The sequence below is a fragment of the Paroedura picta genome, chromosome 2 (assembly GCF_049243985.1).
Source record: "Paroedura picta isolate Pp20150507F chromosome 2, Ppicta_v3.0, whole genome shotgun sequence".
In the NCBI taxonomy this organism is placed as follows: Eukaryota; Metazoa; Chordata; class Lepidosauria; order Squamata; family Gekkonidae; genus Paroedura; species Paroedura picta.
In genome coordinates, this window is record NC_135370.1 from 52,931,941 (window position 1) to 52,950,135 (window position 18,195).

At 41.9% G+C, this 18,195-nt stretch overlaps 1 protein-coding gene across 9 annotated transcripts in view; it reads right to left on the bottom strand.

Moving 5' to 3' along the window:
- Positions 1 to 18,195, bottom strand: part of ARHGAP15 (Rho GTPase activating protein 15) — a 557,102-nt gene that overhangs the window by 304,633 nt on the left and 234,274 nt on the right. The window lies entirely within an intron of this gene.

Below are 18,195 nucleotides of genomic sequence, written 5' to 3' on the forward strand. Positions count from 1 at the left end.
GGTACCCCTGCCATTACTGCTCCCTGTTGATCCAATAGAAGTCCAGGTTCAGGTGTACCCCCAAGCTATATACCAGTTCTTTAAGGGAAGTACAATCTCATCAAAAGCAGAGGATAACCCATTTCCCAAGTCAGACATTCCTTTCACTAGTAGCACCTCCATTGATCGACATTACATTTCAGCTTGTTAGCCCTCATCCATGCCAAAACTACAACTAACAGATTTCTCAGTTAGATTTCTCAGTAACTAAATCCACTCCTCCAGTGTTATCCTGCTCAAGTGAATAGGCAAGTCACCCAAGATGTCAATTGTGTGGGTAAGACAGCCAGGGTAACTGGGATAATGCTCATGGACAGTGCAAAGGTGACAACTCAGAAAAGGCAGGCCTGTTCTCGACTGTAACATTTCAGTAGTTCTCAAATGGATGAATGCACTTACATACAATTCAACCCTCAAGTTAGAATGCTACATACTAGAAAGAAGCGTTTAAACTTTTTTCTATGAGGATTGGAAGGATGGGGTTATTTGTTTTGTATAGAGGAACATTTGATCATGCAAATCCCCACCTGACATTAGAAGTGGTACAGACACAGATATACCTTTTCTGAGAATGAGGGATGTGTCACTCTATATTATACCACCTTTATGATGCAAAGTGAACTGCCAGAAAGCCCTCTGAATATTGCATGTACATTTGGTGACTGATTTATGCTAACATAACGTAATACATAAAACATTGGGTTGAAAACCTACTCTAATTTATAGAAAGCCAAAGAAATTGTGTTCATTCAGGGTACAGAGTGGGCCTATTTGCATAAATGAACCAATTCCTTCCTGCTGGGATATTTTATTTATTACTGGTCATTTTATTTTTTTAAAAAATCATCCCACCAAGCCAGCTAATTCAAGCTTTTGTAGTGGCTTATGATTTTCAACCTAGATATCTCTGTCTGTAAGACATTCCTCTGTTGCTTTTTTTTTTTTTTTTGCTGCAAGAGACACACAGCTACCCCGCTGGACTTATGAAACACAATGCATTAGGCAATCAGTAGAGGATCTTACTAGAAGGAAACATACAAAATGTTAGGCCACTGTCAACCCACACATCAGGATTTATATTATTTTTTAAAAGCTCTCTCTTATGAAAAAGTTATTTAGAAATATGCTAAACTAATTAGTGATAATTTTCTGGATTTCAACAGTACCCCCCAAATCTGGCACCTGAGATGGACTTCCTTATTTGATCTTATCGTATCCATATGTCGTGTCAAAGCAACAATGAAAGTAAACTGTTTCTCTGTTACTATAAAGGGTCAACCAGCTATTTTCAACCTTTTGACCATGGAGGAGACCCTAAAATAATGTTTTAGACTTCAAGAAGCCGTGGAAGTGATAATAACTGGCCACACTTCCTGCCATGCCCCCAGAAATGACATCACTACTCACACCATTAGCCCTTATTTGGTTCCCTCCTCCCGCCTTTACTTCTACTATGGCTCTGACTCATGTAGGATGGAAAGAAGAGTAGGAGCTGAGAAAACAGCCTGACCCCCCCCCCCGCCATTTCAGAGTTCCCACAGACGCCTTTCAGAACTCCCATGGACCCACAAGGGCCCACAGACCGCTGATTGGGATTCTTTGCCCTAAACAGAGCTAGGCTTCTAAGCCCTTCTGGATGTCATGGGTCTTGCCATGCATATTCTTGGCATTCACAATTTCCTGTTTTGTATACTGTTGCAGATACAATTGTACTCTGCTCCTTTTAAGCATAAGAATTATCTTCCAGGCTACAGTGTCTGCAGAGCTCCTTGGCTCAGTCTCATAATTACTTGTTACTGCACCCAAAATTCACACATTTCTCCTCTTACAGAATTCTACAGGACAATGCTTCAAGGAGGTACAGTTTAAGATGTAGAAGAGGGGAATCCCTGAAAGACTATCCAACTAATTACTGACAACTTCCAGTTGTTTGTAAATTGTGTGTGTATTTTTGGAAAAAAAACCCCATTGCTTTCCACAATCTACATCTAGTTCTGATATGAAAAGAATGGGTCTCAGTACTGGGTTCATGTTTTTGACCTCTTTAGTAATGCTGCTTTCATTGTGGTTTGCCATTGCCTTCCTCCACATAACAAACTTAGTGTTCCTTGGTGGGCTCTCACTCAAGAATTAGCCATGGCCAACCCTGCTTATCTTCTGGGCTGTGATGAGATCAGGCTAGGCTGAACTATCAAGCTGTTATTTACTAATATTAAATTATTCTTAAAGTATAAAGTAATTGAGAAAATATTAATCATTGATGGTTTCATTTTGGTTTTCAAAATCATATCATCTCTTCTTCAGTAAGTTATTAAAATATTAATGAACAGTTACTTAATAGCTTGTTTTTAAATTAATAATTTCCACAGACTGTACAATTCATTCTACTTATTTCTTTATATAAATTCCTCTGTAACAGTCTGCCACTTGTATTATCACAGACCACTCTTAGACTGAGGATTGGCATTTCCGCCATCAAATTCAGTTTCTGAACGTCTAGATGAATTAATTGTGTGGATCAAAATGCAACTGAATCTTTCAGCAGTTCAACAATTACAGCTTTTTTTCATGCCAAACTTTTTTAGAACAGTAAGGGACTTGTGAAGAGGGAAAAGATCTAGAAAGGAGGTGATGTGACTATTGGAACATTTTGTGCTTCTGTAGGGCACTGCAATTTGCAGGGCATATATTAAATATATTTCCAATGAGTGCTCTTTCTTTTTAGGCATTGACATGACAAGATTAATCCATCATTAATAATATTCCAGTATAGCTTCTTTGTTGAGTCTTGCTGGCATATTACATAGCTAGTGTGACTGCCATTGATAAATACCATGTTCTTGTGGCACATGAATTCAGTTTCATTTATTATGGTCAAAGGCCAGCAAAATCAAACATACAGAATCAAACAACTAATACCATTAAAACAATGAAGAATACAAAAGAAAGAAAGAAAGAAAGAAAGAAAGAAAGAAAGAAAGAAAGAAAGAAAGAAAGAAAGAAAGAAAAGCAGAATGGTACACTACACTACACCAGCACTATATATCATTCCTGCTACCACCGAGCCCTGGAAAGGCCCATCACGGCTCCTCCGAGCCTTGGCGGGGTCATGCTGAGCCAGGTGAGGTGGCTGTGAGAAGTCCCCCATCCAGTAATTCCCGCTACTACCCTACACGGACCTGCAAATGCCTGCCATGATTCCTTCAAGCTTTGATGGGGCTGTGCTGGGCCAGGCGGGGTGGCTGTGGCCAGGCGGGGTGGCTTTTCCTTTTTGACTGAAAGGTATCTTTTAATGACAGAGGTGCCAGACCAAAGGGAGAAAAAAATACATTTTAACAGTAATCAATCCTGTGTATCCATGCACATGCTTCCAGTGAGATTAAACATGCATCTAAACACAAGACTGTGTTAGGAACACACTGAGGGACTGCTAGTATGGCTCTCAGGAGTTTAATCTGCATGACTTCAAGAGCGCTATAATTAGTGTATGTCCATAGCTGAGAGCCATACAACAACTGAGAAATAACCTTAGCCACACATATAGCTGAAGGAAGAAACTGGCAACCTCTAGTATAATTTTTTTTTCTCAGAACTGGGATACACATTGCTGATTTGGGCATTCCCAACCACATTCTAAATATTTAAAACACATCACCTACTCAATAACATTCCCCTTAACCAACATTTCCATTCTATTAAGCACAGTCATTTTGGACTTACTGTAATTAATTGTTAGATGTTCGTTATCACAATATGCTGCAAGGGCTCTCAGCCCACTCTTTAAATCTACACAGGTCCAAGGCAGCAGGATTGCATTATCAGCATTAACTAAAACTGAGTGGTCTAGAACTCGGGTCCCCAACCCCTGGGCCGCCGACCAGTACTGGTCTGTGGAACCCTCAGTACGAGGCCGCAATGGGGGGCCTCCCTCTCCCGCACAGCATGGTGCTTGTTGCACCGGGAACAATCGGCCAACGAAGCGTCTGATTCGCTCAAGCCTAGGCCTGCGCTTCCCTCTCCCCCCCCCTGCGGACTGGTCCCCGGTCCGAAAAAGGTTGGGGACCATTGGTCTAGAGGCCAATGAAGGGGGATGAAAACTAGGGTCAAACAACCAATTAATTTATTTAGAAGGTGACAAAATACAACCCTACTTAACACTGTTTTAAGTAGGAACAGGAGTTCGACAGATGCCCAGCAAGGAACCAAACCTGGGCACCACCCAGCCAGCTGATTACTTCAGCCTAAAAGCCATCTTCAACAAAACCATATTACACAGGTGGCAGAAAAACATGGAGGGAAGATGGAGCTGAGAGGGTGGATTGTTTATATAAATTGCAGCTCCACGCTCTTTGTTTATGGCTGAAGCAAAATATACTTTGCCTAACTTATTATTTCAAATGTGTTCCTTTTTATGTGGGTTTTTGGTAGAAATAAAATATCTGCATTCTGCTTTTTAAGTTAATTAAAATGTACATTTCACAGTCAATATTTACTGATGCTGTTTTTAGTTTATTCATTTTGTCCTGATGTTGATACCTTTTGGTGACTCAGCACTTTGAGAGTTCAACAAACCACTGATCTTACTTAAATATTTCTGAGCAAAACTATTCATGGAGTTTTTAAGTTTGTCTGTTTGATGATATTAGACGGCTGCTCAAAGACTGAAATAACTATGTGAGTGGTCAAAAGACATTTGTTTGCAGTGAACTCCATGCAATTGCATGGAGTTGCAATTGCAAAAGTAAATTAGAGTGATAATCTGAGGGAATGTTTCCCTCATCTTTCCACACATCATTACCAAGGAGGTTCTCTTGACCATTACCTTTTCCACATGATGATTAAAGGCTGGGCCAGCACTCGTCTGGTAACGGGGCTAATCTCCGCTTCCAGATGATGTCAGCCTGGGCCTGGCCAAAATTAGGCCCTCTGATGCCCCACAGCAAGGAAACGTGGATATCTCTACATTCCATTTTTCACCCCAGGCTCCAATGAAGACTACCTCAAGGCAGGCCCATATGGAAGGGGTAGTGTTGGGCCTTCCAGGCACGGCTCCTCCCTCACCTACGGCATCCCAGAATAGACAAAAATTGCCCCAGTTGGCTCTGGAATCCAAGTCAGATATTGGTGCTAATGAGGAATCAATATTAAGAGGCTCCCACAAAACTGAGAATCTATTTTAAATTGGAATAGCTGACACTTAAGTCTTCAGTGAGTGAACAGATGATCAAATCTGACTTCTTAAGATGACTTTGCAAGTGGAAGTCTGGACTTGATCTGCACTATTTTTTAGGCCTCTTCATAAAAGTCAAGTAGTTGATAATTGCCAAGCACCTTAAAAGTATATTATCAATCTTCAAAGAAGAAAACCCTGGTTAAAATAGTCTCTTTCCTCTAGATAACAGTGACCTTGGATTGTAAACAAACAAAAAGAAATTTAAACAAAAAACCTGGAGCAGCACTAATAGCTGCTGCTAATCAGACATCATCTTGCATACTCTCCCCTGTGGCATGTCAGGAATATCTATGCATGTAAGTATTTCAATGTATGAATGACTCCTATCGTGTGTAAAGTCTCCATACGCCATGAGATATTGTCAGGAACAGCACTGTTCTCCACTTACAGGCATTGCTACCTAGCAAAGTCCTGCCACATCAGAGTGTTTTTGTTAGCTGATCACCTGTCTGCAATAATAAGAGAGGTAGTCCCATTGAAAACCAATGTATCTGGCAATCATTTGGCTTCATAGCATATTGGAAGACTCTGTGGCCTCTTCCTGGGCCCTAAGCATGGTTTACAAGAGACAAAAGAATGGCCCCTCTTCCCTCTTACTACTCTTGTTTATCTCAAACACACAGGATATTTTCTGTTGACAGGTGAATGCAATGGCAAGTTTTGGCATGGGCATATCATAAAGATGACGTGAATTATTGTATTTGAATACAGACTGAGTCAGCATGGACATGACTGTTTAGCCAACAATGATTTACATTCATAAGGGTGATTATAGAATGTCTAATTAGCTTGGAAAAATGGGCACGAGATCTGAACACAATGGAAAAATGGGCAAATGAGAACAAGATGCAATTTAATAAAGATAAATGTAATGTTCTGCATCTGGGTCAGAAAAATGAAAAGCATGCCTACTGGATGGGGGATATGCTTCTAGGTAACACTGTGTGTGATCGAGACCTTGGGGTACCTGTGGATTGTAAACTAAACATGAGCAGGCAGTGTGATGCAACGGTGTGATGCAGCGGTAAAAAAGGCAAAAAAGCGGTAAAAAAGGCAAATGCCATTTTGGGCTGTATCAACAGGGGCATCACATCAAAATCACAAGATGTCATAGTCCCATTGTATATGGTACTGGTCGGAGCACACCTGGGTGTAAACTGCACGGAGCTTTTATTCCAACCCCAGATCGATTCAGTCCCTGCCCTCTACACAGAATGCGATTTCCGTTTGGATTTGGGGCAATTTTAATTTTTCTTCTGCAGCAAGAAGGATTGATCCGGAGTGACCCTACCTTTATTGTGCGATATCTCAGACTACTTTTAATCCTGAATATCCAGCTTGGGAAAGAAAGCTTCGGATTGGGAAAGAAAGCTCCGTGATAGAGAACCTCTGATAGGCTACACCTGGTCATGTGACACGCTTGCCTTAAAGGAGAAGCCCCTAATTTCTCTCAACTTCTGTCGGTCCTGGATTTTTCCTCCCTCTGCCTTTTTCAATCCTCTCCACCTCCCCTCCAAGAAAAGAAAGAGGCTCCCTGCCTGGATACTCTCCCCCCCACCTTCAAGAAAAGAAAGAAAGAGGCTTGGCTCCCCCCCACCACCTTCTGAGCCTCCCTAACCATGTGCAGAAGACTTTCCTGTTTCAATGGGTAGTGGGGGGGGGGTACGAAGAATCGAGTTCAAAACGATCTGAATTCAACAGGATTGACAAGGGAATAAAGAAAGTAAGTGCAGACTCTGCCCTGGACTACTGTGTGCAGTTCTGGAGGCCTCACTTCAAGAAGGATGTAGATAAAATTGAAAAGGGTACAGAGGAGAGCGACGAAGATGATCTGGGGCCAAGGGACCAAGCCCTATGAAGGTAAGTTGAGAGACTTGGGAATGTTCAGCCTGGAGAAAAGGAGGTTGAGAGGGGACATGATAGCCCTCTTTAAGTATTTGAAAGGTTGTCACTTGGAGGAGGGCAGGATGCTGTTTCCGTTGGCTGCAGAGGAAAGGATGCGCAGTAATGGGTTTAAACTACACGTACAATGATATAGGCTAGATTTGGACTGTCCAAAAGAAAATGATGCCTAGCTTTCAGGTAATTCATGGCTAGTGACAATGACACAGCAGGAGGGCTCTCCCCTTTGCTAATCTGCAATGGAGGTTCTGTTAGAGATCCACAAAGGAACACAGTACAAAAGCCTTACAAAAGGTCACCTGAGATGTACATATATGTTTCTCCAGCTGCAGAATTAGTAGGTCAAGGACTTTGTGGCGTCTCTCCAGGGTCTAGTCTGCATACCATAGATAATGCACTTTCAATGTGCTTTCGCGGGTGGATTTTCCTGTGCGGAACAGGAAAATCTACTTCTAAAGTGCATTGAAAGTGCATTATCTCTTGTATGCAGACTAGGCCCTGCTAGAGACAAAGTCCATTTAATGGGAAAACATTCTAAATACAATGTGGAAAATATTGTGAAAGGGTTTTTTTCATTAGAACAACAAGAGACTAAAGTCTACCTGAGAAAAATTGATGTACAAGACCACATTCAGGACTGCTGAGGGGGGTGGAGAGGACATAGGGAATGAAATTCTGGGAGCCTGGAGGAGCATGGAAACAAGCAAGTAAAATGATATATTTTTCATACAATATTTAGTTGGGTCTGGGTGATGGGAGGAGATACTAAAGGAAATTATTGTCTGGGAACCTGTGATGGCTCTTGGCAACCACAGCTACATTGCCAAATGTGTGTATTGGTTAGTAGGTTAACACTCACACCATGGCTAAATAAGGTGTTTTATGATGGCTCACTCAGCAAGGGTTTTTGCTTTGTTGCTTCCGCAACTGGTGAATGACTTTGCATCTTTTTCAAAGACTAGCAATCAAAACAGGACTCAGTAATTTGAACTACACCATCAGTAATGTTTGCTCCAGCAATACCAACATTTCCTGTTTCTCAACTACTGTCTTTGAGCATTATTTACCACAATGCAGCATTTTTTATCTTAGCCAACGTCCAGTCTGTTGCTTCAGCCAATACATACCATTTTCCAGCATGCTACTTAAGTAAGTAAAAGGTAAAGGTATCCCCTGTGCAAGCACTGGGTCATATCTGACCCTTGGGGTAACGCCCTCTAGCATTTTCATGGCAGACTCAATACGGGGTGGTTTGCCAGTGCCTTCCCCAGTCATTACCATTTAGAAGAAGAAGAAGAAGAGTTGGTTCTTATATGCCGCTTTTCCCTACCCGAAGGAGGCTCAAAGCGGCTTACAGTCGCCTTTCCATTCCTCTCCCCACAACAGACACCCTGTGGGGTGGGTGAGGCTGAGAGAGCCCTGATATCACTGCTCGGTCAGAACAGTTTTATCAGTGCTGTGGCGAGCCCAAGGTCACGCAGCTGGCTGCATGTGGGGGAGTGCAGAATCGAACCCGGCATGCCAGATTAGAAGTCCGCACTCCTAACCACTACACCAAACTGGCACCAAACTTTACCCCCCAGCAAGCTGGGTACTCATTTTACCGACCTCGGAAGGATGGAAGGCTGAGTCAACCTTGAGCTGGCTTCTGGGATTGAACTCCCGGCCTCATGGGCAGACAGCTTCAGACAGCATTTCTGCTGCCTTACCACCCTGCGCCACAAGAGGCTCATGCTACTTAAGTAGGGTTTAGTTATTTCAGTTTTCTGTTCCGACTTCAGAACTGTACACTTGCCTTGGTGGTTTGGAGCCCAGATCTCCAGTATAACAACTGCAAATAATTTCTAAAAGTATAGTTTGACAATATAACTTCCTATGTTTGAAGGCATCACCTGCAGCTCCCCACATGAAGAGAGAAATAAAAATATTTCATTGAAAGTTTTTTTCTTAAATACTCTTTACTGTATAGGCTTCTTTAATATGCTTGTCTTTAAACTGTTTATCTGGCATGTCAGCAGGCAGCTGGTGGAACAAATAGAAGATCCTGGGAAGCACATTCATTTTTAAAGGTTAATACACCCAGTCCAAAAGAGAGTAATGTGTTTCCATCCATTAAGCCCCTCTTTAAATGTTTTGGATCGGAGGGTCATAATTTAAATGAAATGCATCTGCCATCCTGGAAGGTATAAACATTTAAATGATTTTCCCATCATGAAAAAGGTGAGCCTAGCCAATACATGTTCTTTAGTAGAATTAAACAACCTAAATTAGAAGCTTCCTATTTTAAAGCAACAAAGACTTTTACAGCACAAAAATTCCACCACCCTTTCCTACTTATTTGATCCCACTTCCGATTACTAGGAAGCTGACATCTGGATTGGTTAAATATAGCCAAGGGAATGGGGCAAGGTAAATCCTCAGAATATAGTACAATTGATATTCAGGCATGCTGGCCAGAGAACTGCACTAATATGCTATTACTAGGGAATAATTTAAGTGATGCAAATGATAGTGATAGCAAAGAATGCCATTGCTGGTGACCTTTTTTTTTTTCAAGACTACATATGATGTCCTGGAGTTCTGTTAGCTACTAAATTTTAAATCGTTGCTGTGATTCTATAAGCCCTTTTGCTAACAGAACTCCAGAAGTGCTTATAGAATCATAGCAATGATTTTAAATTTAGATCACACTGCTTGAAGGAGTTCATAGTCTACATTTGGACAGTGGGGAGACAACAGAGAAGTGAAAGAAAGGGGAGCAAACTAATATGGTGATACCCTAGCAGGTATATAGGTCAGGCCTGTGATGTGCAACGTTTTTTTTTTCACAGGTAGGTGGTGGACCACACCACCAGGGCAACAGTATCCCGATGTGCCAATTTAGCACAGCAATTTCGGGAAGAAACATGATAAACCATTGGTTTATCAAGTACAGTACTTTCTGTTCTGGATGGCAATGGTTCTCTAATGGTCTTTCTTGTTGATTATTACCTAATCTTCTTAACAGGAGATGCCAGGGACTGGACAGAATACAACACTGTGCCATACTCCTATCAAGCAAATAAAAAGGTATCCATGCCTGCCACATGCTGAACTTTGTTCTTCCAGGTGAAGTGAGGATTAGAACTGCAAACCCCATCCAAACTTTGATTTTGGGGCTGTCTCTGCAGGCCTGAGAAAGCAGCAACCTGAACAGTGCTAGCTCCCAGAATGGCTCATATCTTTGTTCAGGGAATAATGATGGTTTGTAAACTTAAAACCATTTGGAAATTTCGTATCCAAGAATATAATTGCACTAAACAATTTGAATAGAAATCTAAGCATACAATACTGTACTAAAATCAGTACTATTTACTGCTACATGTGTTAGCTTAGTATACTTGCATTCCTTCACAATTTATATGTTTTACGGTACAAATGTTACCATGACTTAATACATTTTTATTAACAAAAAATGTACAGCTCTCTTCTTCACATAACAAAGATAAAGAAATGTTTATAGGAAATGCATTTCTGGGCCCCATCTTTTGAAAAGTCATTCAATTCAGTTTTGAACAAGTCTAAAGAGATTTTAAGGCAGGCATTTCGTATTATATAATTCCCTAGGGTTATATGTATGATCGTCTTTACTAAAGCTTCTTTCGCTCCCAGTTGAATAAATATGCATTTTATTTCACTAATCTTGAAACAACAGGAATAAAGTTTACCCAGGTCTTTTATACCTCAGAGAACAAAACAAATACTACAAATCTTTGGAGAGAAAGGATATACAAAAAGGCTTGAGGTGAATGTTTCAAAGTAAATATTCTTAAATGATGTGCAAATTATTCTAGTACTTGAACATGATTTATAAAAGGGGATTAAGCTACTGAAACAAGAACCCAGTTTAAACTGTTGGGTTTCAAAGTCAAAGATGAGAGGTGGGTAATGAAGAGGGAAGAAGAAACCAGATAGTAATCTATTGCAGATATTTCTGATTGATATTCTTTAATTTACTCTCTCTTATATTACCTATCATTGTCACTTATACTGAGACATCATAGGCAGTATAAAATGGGTTTAATCTAATGCAACATAAAAATTATTTGTGTGGGAGTGAAAAATACACACAATAAAGAAATAGATAATAGCTTATTGGCTAAAGAGCTGTGTCCCAACATTGACAAAAATACATTTGAACCAATAACACATTTTCCACAGCAAAACAGATACCATCTGCTAAACAGATACCTTTTATGGAAATTACTAGCTTCAAAGCCCATTCCTAAGAACGGGCTTTGAAGGGGTCCCCTCCCCTGGCCAGGCAGCTTAACGTAGCTTTGGGCTGCTCGGACTCCAGAGCAGCTCCAGAGCAGCTTGCAGCCAGATCAAATGGGATGGGCGGGGGTTGGCCAGCTTGTCAGCAGGCCCAGGACAGAGCTCCTTAGCAGGCTGTCAGCAGGCTGGGAGGCCCTTGTTCGCAGGCCTTGCTTAGGGAGCAGGCCGGGAGGCCCTTGTTAGTAGGCCTTCCACCACGATCCTTTGCCCAGGGCCCTCTCTCCTTACCTATTGCTGGCTCTAGGCACTGAGGCGCGTCTGAGAGCAAAGAGGCTACAGTCCAGGAACAGAGGGCAGGAGCTGCAGGGGAAGGGCCAATCAGGGTGAAGCCAGCAAAGCTGGCTGCACCCTGATTGGCCCTATTCCAACTTGGACAGCTGGACACATTCCACCCTCCCCAGGCTGTTTCACAAATATATAGGGGAATCATGGATAAGGATGGCTATAGTCCTTCCATGTGTGGATACCATGTGTGTGTATGTATATATATCAAGCATAAAACATTCATACTGTAAACACATCCTAAAATTCCCCAATTGCCAATAACAACATCAAGATGGAGGTCATAAGCTACAAAAAAGTATCCCCCAACCTCTAAAGCAGTTGACCAATGGGCTAGAATGACTGGAGGTGGAAATAACCAAGGTTGGCTCAAATAGTTTGGTCTAATACCTAACTTATTAACTGGGGGGGGGGGGGGCTGATATCTCCCCACTCTTTTAGTGGCACCATTGGAGGAGAGTCTACTGTTCTGAAAACACTGCTAGTTATTATCCAAGTGCAAGACATACCTCACAGTTGTGATCAAATTTAAAGTCAGCTCTCTGCATGCTGGGTCCCATTTTGAGGCCCAATTGGCAGATTTGACCAAATCAGATTTTCTTTTCACATTTGGACTGACCTCGAGCAGACATGTGTTGGTATGCAGCATGTCCCACCAGACCTTCTCATTTTGGGAAGCCTGCTTGCAGAAGGTTTCATCATGTGTCAATGCGACTGCCTCTCCAGCCAGTGTGCTGGCCTAGCCTGGATGGTTACTTAAGTGCTACCCCCTGTGTGGGTAAGCCTCCATCACCACAGGTGCCACATGTCTCAAAAGAGCAAGTGGAGCTTTGTGATTCAGTTGATGTTGACAACTACCACCCTGTCTGTCATGGTGGCCATGTTTCCCTGGCTGGAAGCCAGTTCTTGGAGGGCCAGACTTCCTGGGATACTTCTGGTGTTTGTTGCCATCCCACTGATCCATCTGATCCACCCACTGTGAAAGGTGCTCAACTCCCCTAATGAGTCTTTGCAGTGTACTATCATTCCCGGAAGCTGGTGCCAGCTGTCACTTCATCTAGGCTTATGTGAAAATTTTCACTTCATGGAATGAGATGGCCTAAGTGCTCTGTCTCAGTCTTGGAGGAGGCTCCAACTGGTTTTGAAGATATAGAAGAGCCCTAAGAGTGGAACTTGGAGTTTGCAGAACCAACATTGTCACTGAAACTGATACAAGGGTCAGAGCGACTGACGAAGCCTTAGCCAGCCTTTCATAGTCTGTATCCACCAAGTGCAATGGAGCCAGCTGTGAGCCTCTGGGGTAATATATTTAAATACAGTGCATCGTGAAGTATTGTGGCCTCCCCAAGACAAAAGGGGCATCTGTCATGGCCATCCATCTGCACCAGGAATAATTTTTTCACAGCGCTTTTGAAGCCATCAGTTTGCACTGAAAATCATGAGTGAAACTTCATTAGGAGCTTTTTCTTTTAAGAGACGATAGATAGAGATGACTCCCATGGCAGCAAAGAAACAACTGAGGGAGGGAAGTAGTCTCCCACCATTAATATAGGTATTGTTTGTGGGAACCATACTAAAGATTGCGAAAGCATCGTATGTTACCAGAAGTGCCTGGGACATCTGCAACAGGCCTCTGAATGTGCAGTTCCCATGTGGGACTGCATCAAAAATACGATGAGCCTGCTGCCTCTCACTCCGAGGTTCCAAACCAGGCTAATATGAAGGTGTTCTGTTTGGGAAATGACCCACACATATGGTAAAAGAATCCTTAAGGAACCCATGCTACCCAGGGGACACCTGATCTATAATCATATGTTCACTCTTTACATTTCAGAGGCAGATACCTCAAAGCATTAGCAAGTCTTATAATGCAAATCTCACAATATGAAGTTTCCTCCCCATCATCTGTGGCTGGACAGACACAGTTTTCATGAGCTTTCAAGGAAACCTACGAATGCCAGTCCTTTTCTATCCCAGAGCAAGAACCAAGGGGGAAATTTTGTGTGTGTTTGATTATGCAAACTGCTCTTCTTGGCTAAAAACAGATTATCTGCCTTAGCATTTAAATTTTCTGGTTTGCTCCACTTTAAATATGATATAGATAATATTGTTAAAACATATATATATTCCTTTAGCTTGTGGGCAGTTGCCAAGAATATGGACAGTCCAGGAAGAGATTTTGCTTTATGTGTTTTTTTTTTTTTTTAAAACAAACGCCTTTTGAAATGCCCTCATTGCAGATACTGCACATACCATCTTTGTGCTCCACAGTCAAACTGGACAATGGAACGACCACCTGTTAACTGCTAACAACATGTCATTATTACCAGTTCTCATGCCTTTTTAAAGCAATTTTGGCTCTGGCTGCTGATAATTCTGGCGACGATACTGGTGTGAACATTAAGGGCATAGAAAGCCAAAGGCAGAAAACTGACAATACAGTTTGTGCTTTGACTACTAATAAGTAAGTGAATGCTAACATTTTTCTAATTCCACATAATTACTGAGTCTCAACGGGCCAAAAGAAAATTCCAAATACATATTTTTTTAGGAAATATAATCTAAGCTATTGAAACACACACAAAGCTTGAATCAGTGAGTCTTCATGTCCGATCGCGTTTACTTTATAGAGAAAAGTTAAGCAGGAAAGGGCCTCCTCAGAACTCACTGCAGTTCAAGCACCAGAAACGATGATAACTTTTGTCATTGGTGGGAATTTGATCTGTCTTCTAAATCAGTACTGGTGAGATGTTAGAATTATGGTGCCAAGAACCATAAAAGACAACAACAAATGGTGAAGCAGCACAGTGGCATTTTGCCAACACAACGGCAAAGAGGTAGGGGTCCTTGGATTGTATCTTTTTGCCACAAGTCATTTTTAACTAGGGTTGAACAAAGCCATGCAGAGGAAGCTTTACCAAAGTGGAAAAGGAGTCAATCTCACAACCTAACTAAAATAAACTAGATACCCTTGTATACAGTACAATAACAAACTCATTTGATCTTATATCCATGAAGGTTCTCTTCTCCTCCATTTGTGTAATTTATTTATTTAGATCCACAAAGATACGATTTGATCTTATATCCATAAACAACACATGCCCACACAGTCACTTGGGAGGAAGGGGAAGCTGGCTTCATGTGCTTCGCTGTGGAGGTGAGGCAGACCTCCACACCGACTGCTCCCCAAACAATAAAGTGCTTGCTGACTTCTTGTGGCTGTCTACCAATATTGCTCTCATTTTATACCTTCCTAAAGTATCTTGCTGTTTTGCCATTAATGCTTTGGACCATTACTTGTCCCTCTTTCAAACTCACCCACCCCCACCCTGTGCTGCCACCTTGTTTCGACAAGGATCTACGTCTTTGAATACTGCTTGTCCTTTTCCTGACTCTCCACCAATATCACACTTCTTTTCTACCTTCTAAAGTCCTTTTCCTTTTGGCCAGTGCTTCATTTAAAAAAAAATAAACTTTCCTGAAGAAGAAGAAGAGTTGGTTTTTATACCCTGCTTTTCACTAACCTAAGGAATTTACAGTCTCATTCCCTTCCAATCCCCGCAACAACACTCCATGGGGCTGAGAAAGCTCTGACAGGACTGCTCTGTGAGAACAGCACTATCAGGGCTGTGATGAGTCCAAGGTCACCCAGCTGGCTGCATGTGGAGGAGTGGGGAATCAAACCCGGCGCACAAGATTAGAAGCCGCCACTCTTAACACCTACACCAATCTGCCAATGGAATCTCCATAAGTGATACAAGTTTAGTGTTCCACATGCCATTTTGTTAGATCTACTAATTCAATGTAAAGAAAAGAACACATCGCATTTAGAAGATGGAAAACTTGAACACCAATGGAGATGGTATACCAGTGAGGGGAGAAGCCAGTGGAAAGTACAAAGTGGGAGGATTGATGTCACTGTGAGTGATGGAAGAGTGGCCTCCCAGGGATGGGAAAAGGGTGGGGAGAAAACCCCTTATGGAACCTTTATGCTTTTGAATTAACTTTGGCTTAGATATCACCACAAACACACTCTTTAATCAGTTAATAATATTAATGTTATAGTAAGTTATATGTAATGTTTCCTATGTAGTTTTCAGTTCTATGTAAACCACCCTGAGCCTTCGGGGAGAGTGGTATATAAATGTGAATAAATAAAATAAAATAATAAATAAAACCTGAAGAACCAACAAATGAAATGCAAACTGAACACTGCAGGGTGGGAAATCAATGCAGAAAGGGAAAAAACTCTACTTGGAAAGTAAGATGAAATGTAAAAGAAAGAAAAAATCCAATGGGAATGCACTGTGAAAGTTAAGGATCACTATGGAAGAGGCCATAGTTTCAGAGACATGTTGGTCTGCACTAAAACAGATTTGATTTCCTACTCTTTCCTCTTTTCCTTTTCTGGAAGCCCTTATAATCAGGTTGGTGTTGTGGTTAAGAGCAATGGCCTCTAATCTGCAGAACTGGGTTTGATAACCCACTCCTCCACATGCAGGAAAATATTGGGGCAGTCACAGTTTTTTCAGAGCTCTCTCAGCCTCACCTATATCACAAGGTGTCTGTTCTGGGGAGAGGAAGGGCAGGTGATTTTAAGTCACTTTGAGACTCCTTTGAGCGGTAAAAAGTAGAGTGCTAAAATTTTTTTTTTCCTGCTTCCTTCTCTCCTCTGAGTTGCCAAGCTGAAGATCTCCTGGAATCACAATGGATCTCCCAGGGACAGAGTTCAGTTCTGCTTGGGTTGTCAGCTCCAAGTTGGTAGCTTTATGTAGATTTGTGGCTGGAGCCTTGGAAAGGTAAAATTTGGAAAAAGAAGTAAACTGGCAGCATAAAATACCCTCGCGCCCAATCTCCAAATAACTCATTTTCTCCTGGGGAACTGATCTCTGTCATCTGCTGAGCAATTTTAATTTCAGGTGATCTCCAACTCTCACTTGGAGGCTGGCAACCCTTGTTCCTAGAACAAATGCTGTGGAAGGGAGAATGGCATTATATCCTTCTGAGGTCTCTCACCCCTCCTCAAACCCCACCCTTCCTAGGCATTACTCCCCAAATCTCCAGGAATTTCTTCATCTGGAGTTTTGCAACCCTGTCCCCTTCTGACCCAACAGCCAACCTATATTTATCTACCCCTTTGTCTTGGACTGTCCCTTCATCGCTAGCAGTCTCTATCTAGGAAAACTGTGGACCAATGGATCTTCTGCTGCAAGATAGGGATTTGAATTTGGGTCTTCCAGACCTTACACTGAAGTTCTAACCACCACACCACACTGGGTATCATCAGGTGGCTGCTATTGAGCAGTATCAAGAAGCCAGGGTTATTTCAGTTATGGTGGTATCAAGTAAGAGGCTGCTGTCAGGTGTGGGGTTACCAAGCTCCGTGTGGGACCTGGGGATCTCCAAAACGATAACAATTCTGGATGACAGAGATCTGTCCCCCTGAAAAAAATGGCTGCTCTGGAAGGTGGACTCTAGGGCCTTACATCTCCCCTCCTCAAATCCTGCCCATCTCAGAAATGGTTTAAGGATTCATGAGGTCCATAGCACTAGAATTTGTGGGGCTCCAGCAAACTACAATTGTGATGGAAGCAGCCAAATTGGGGACAAGGAGCCTCCTATGGTGGAAAGGGGTGTTAGTCCTTAAAGACTGGAAAAGGGGGGAGGAGAAAGGCTACAGTCCTGATCCATGGAGTGGAACATGTGCAGGGCCCCTGGAAGTGTGGGGCCAGTAGCAAAGGCTACATGTACTACATAGATGAACTGGCCCTGTCCACCACAACATTTTCAGAAATTTGCCAACCTGGAGCTGGCAACTCTAGCTAGACATAGCCCCAGTCAGTTCACCCTCAAATGCAAATTTTGTGCTGAAAGGGTCCTGCCCCCTTCTCCCTTCCTTTTACTGACAGAATGCTGTGGCTGCCTAGCAACAGCCACTGAGGGAATCTGTTGCTTAAAGTTCCAGCTGGTCCTTTTTATCTTTTTTTTAAGTAAGCTACCCGGTGTCATTAAAAAAAAATCACATTTTTTTGCAAGCCTAGGAATCGTTTCAGGTTTGTAGAAAGATCTGTCTTGCCTGTTCTCAGCTGCATTTACTGGATTTAAGTATCAAAAGATATCAGAACTTCGTTATTAGAATATAAGATTGTCCCGATAATCTAAAAGTTTTTGCTGTACAAATTCACTTAATTAGTCTGCTTAGCCAGCTTTACTTGTGCAAATAATGGCTTGTGATTTCCCTGTTTACTGAGAACTTACTACAGTCTTACACAACTCATTTCTGCTATTATACTGTTCCCCACAAGTAGTCTTCCCATTTGAGCAGTTATTTGTGCACAATGGCTGAGTAATGTTCTACCTGAAGCAGCTTTAAACTTCTCTATATTAAACTATTTCTGTCTAAAGATAATCTTATTCATCCT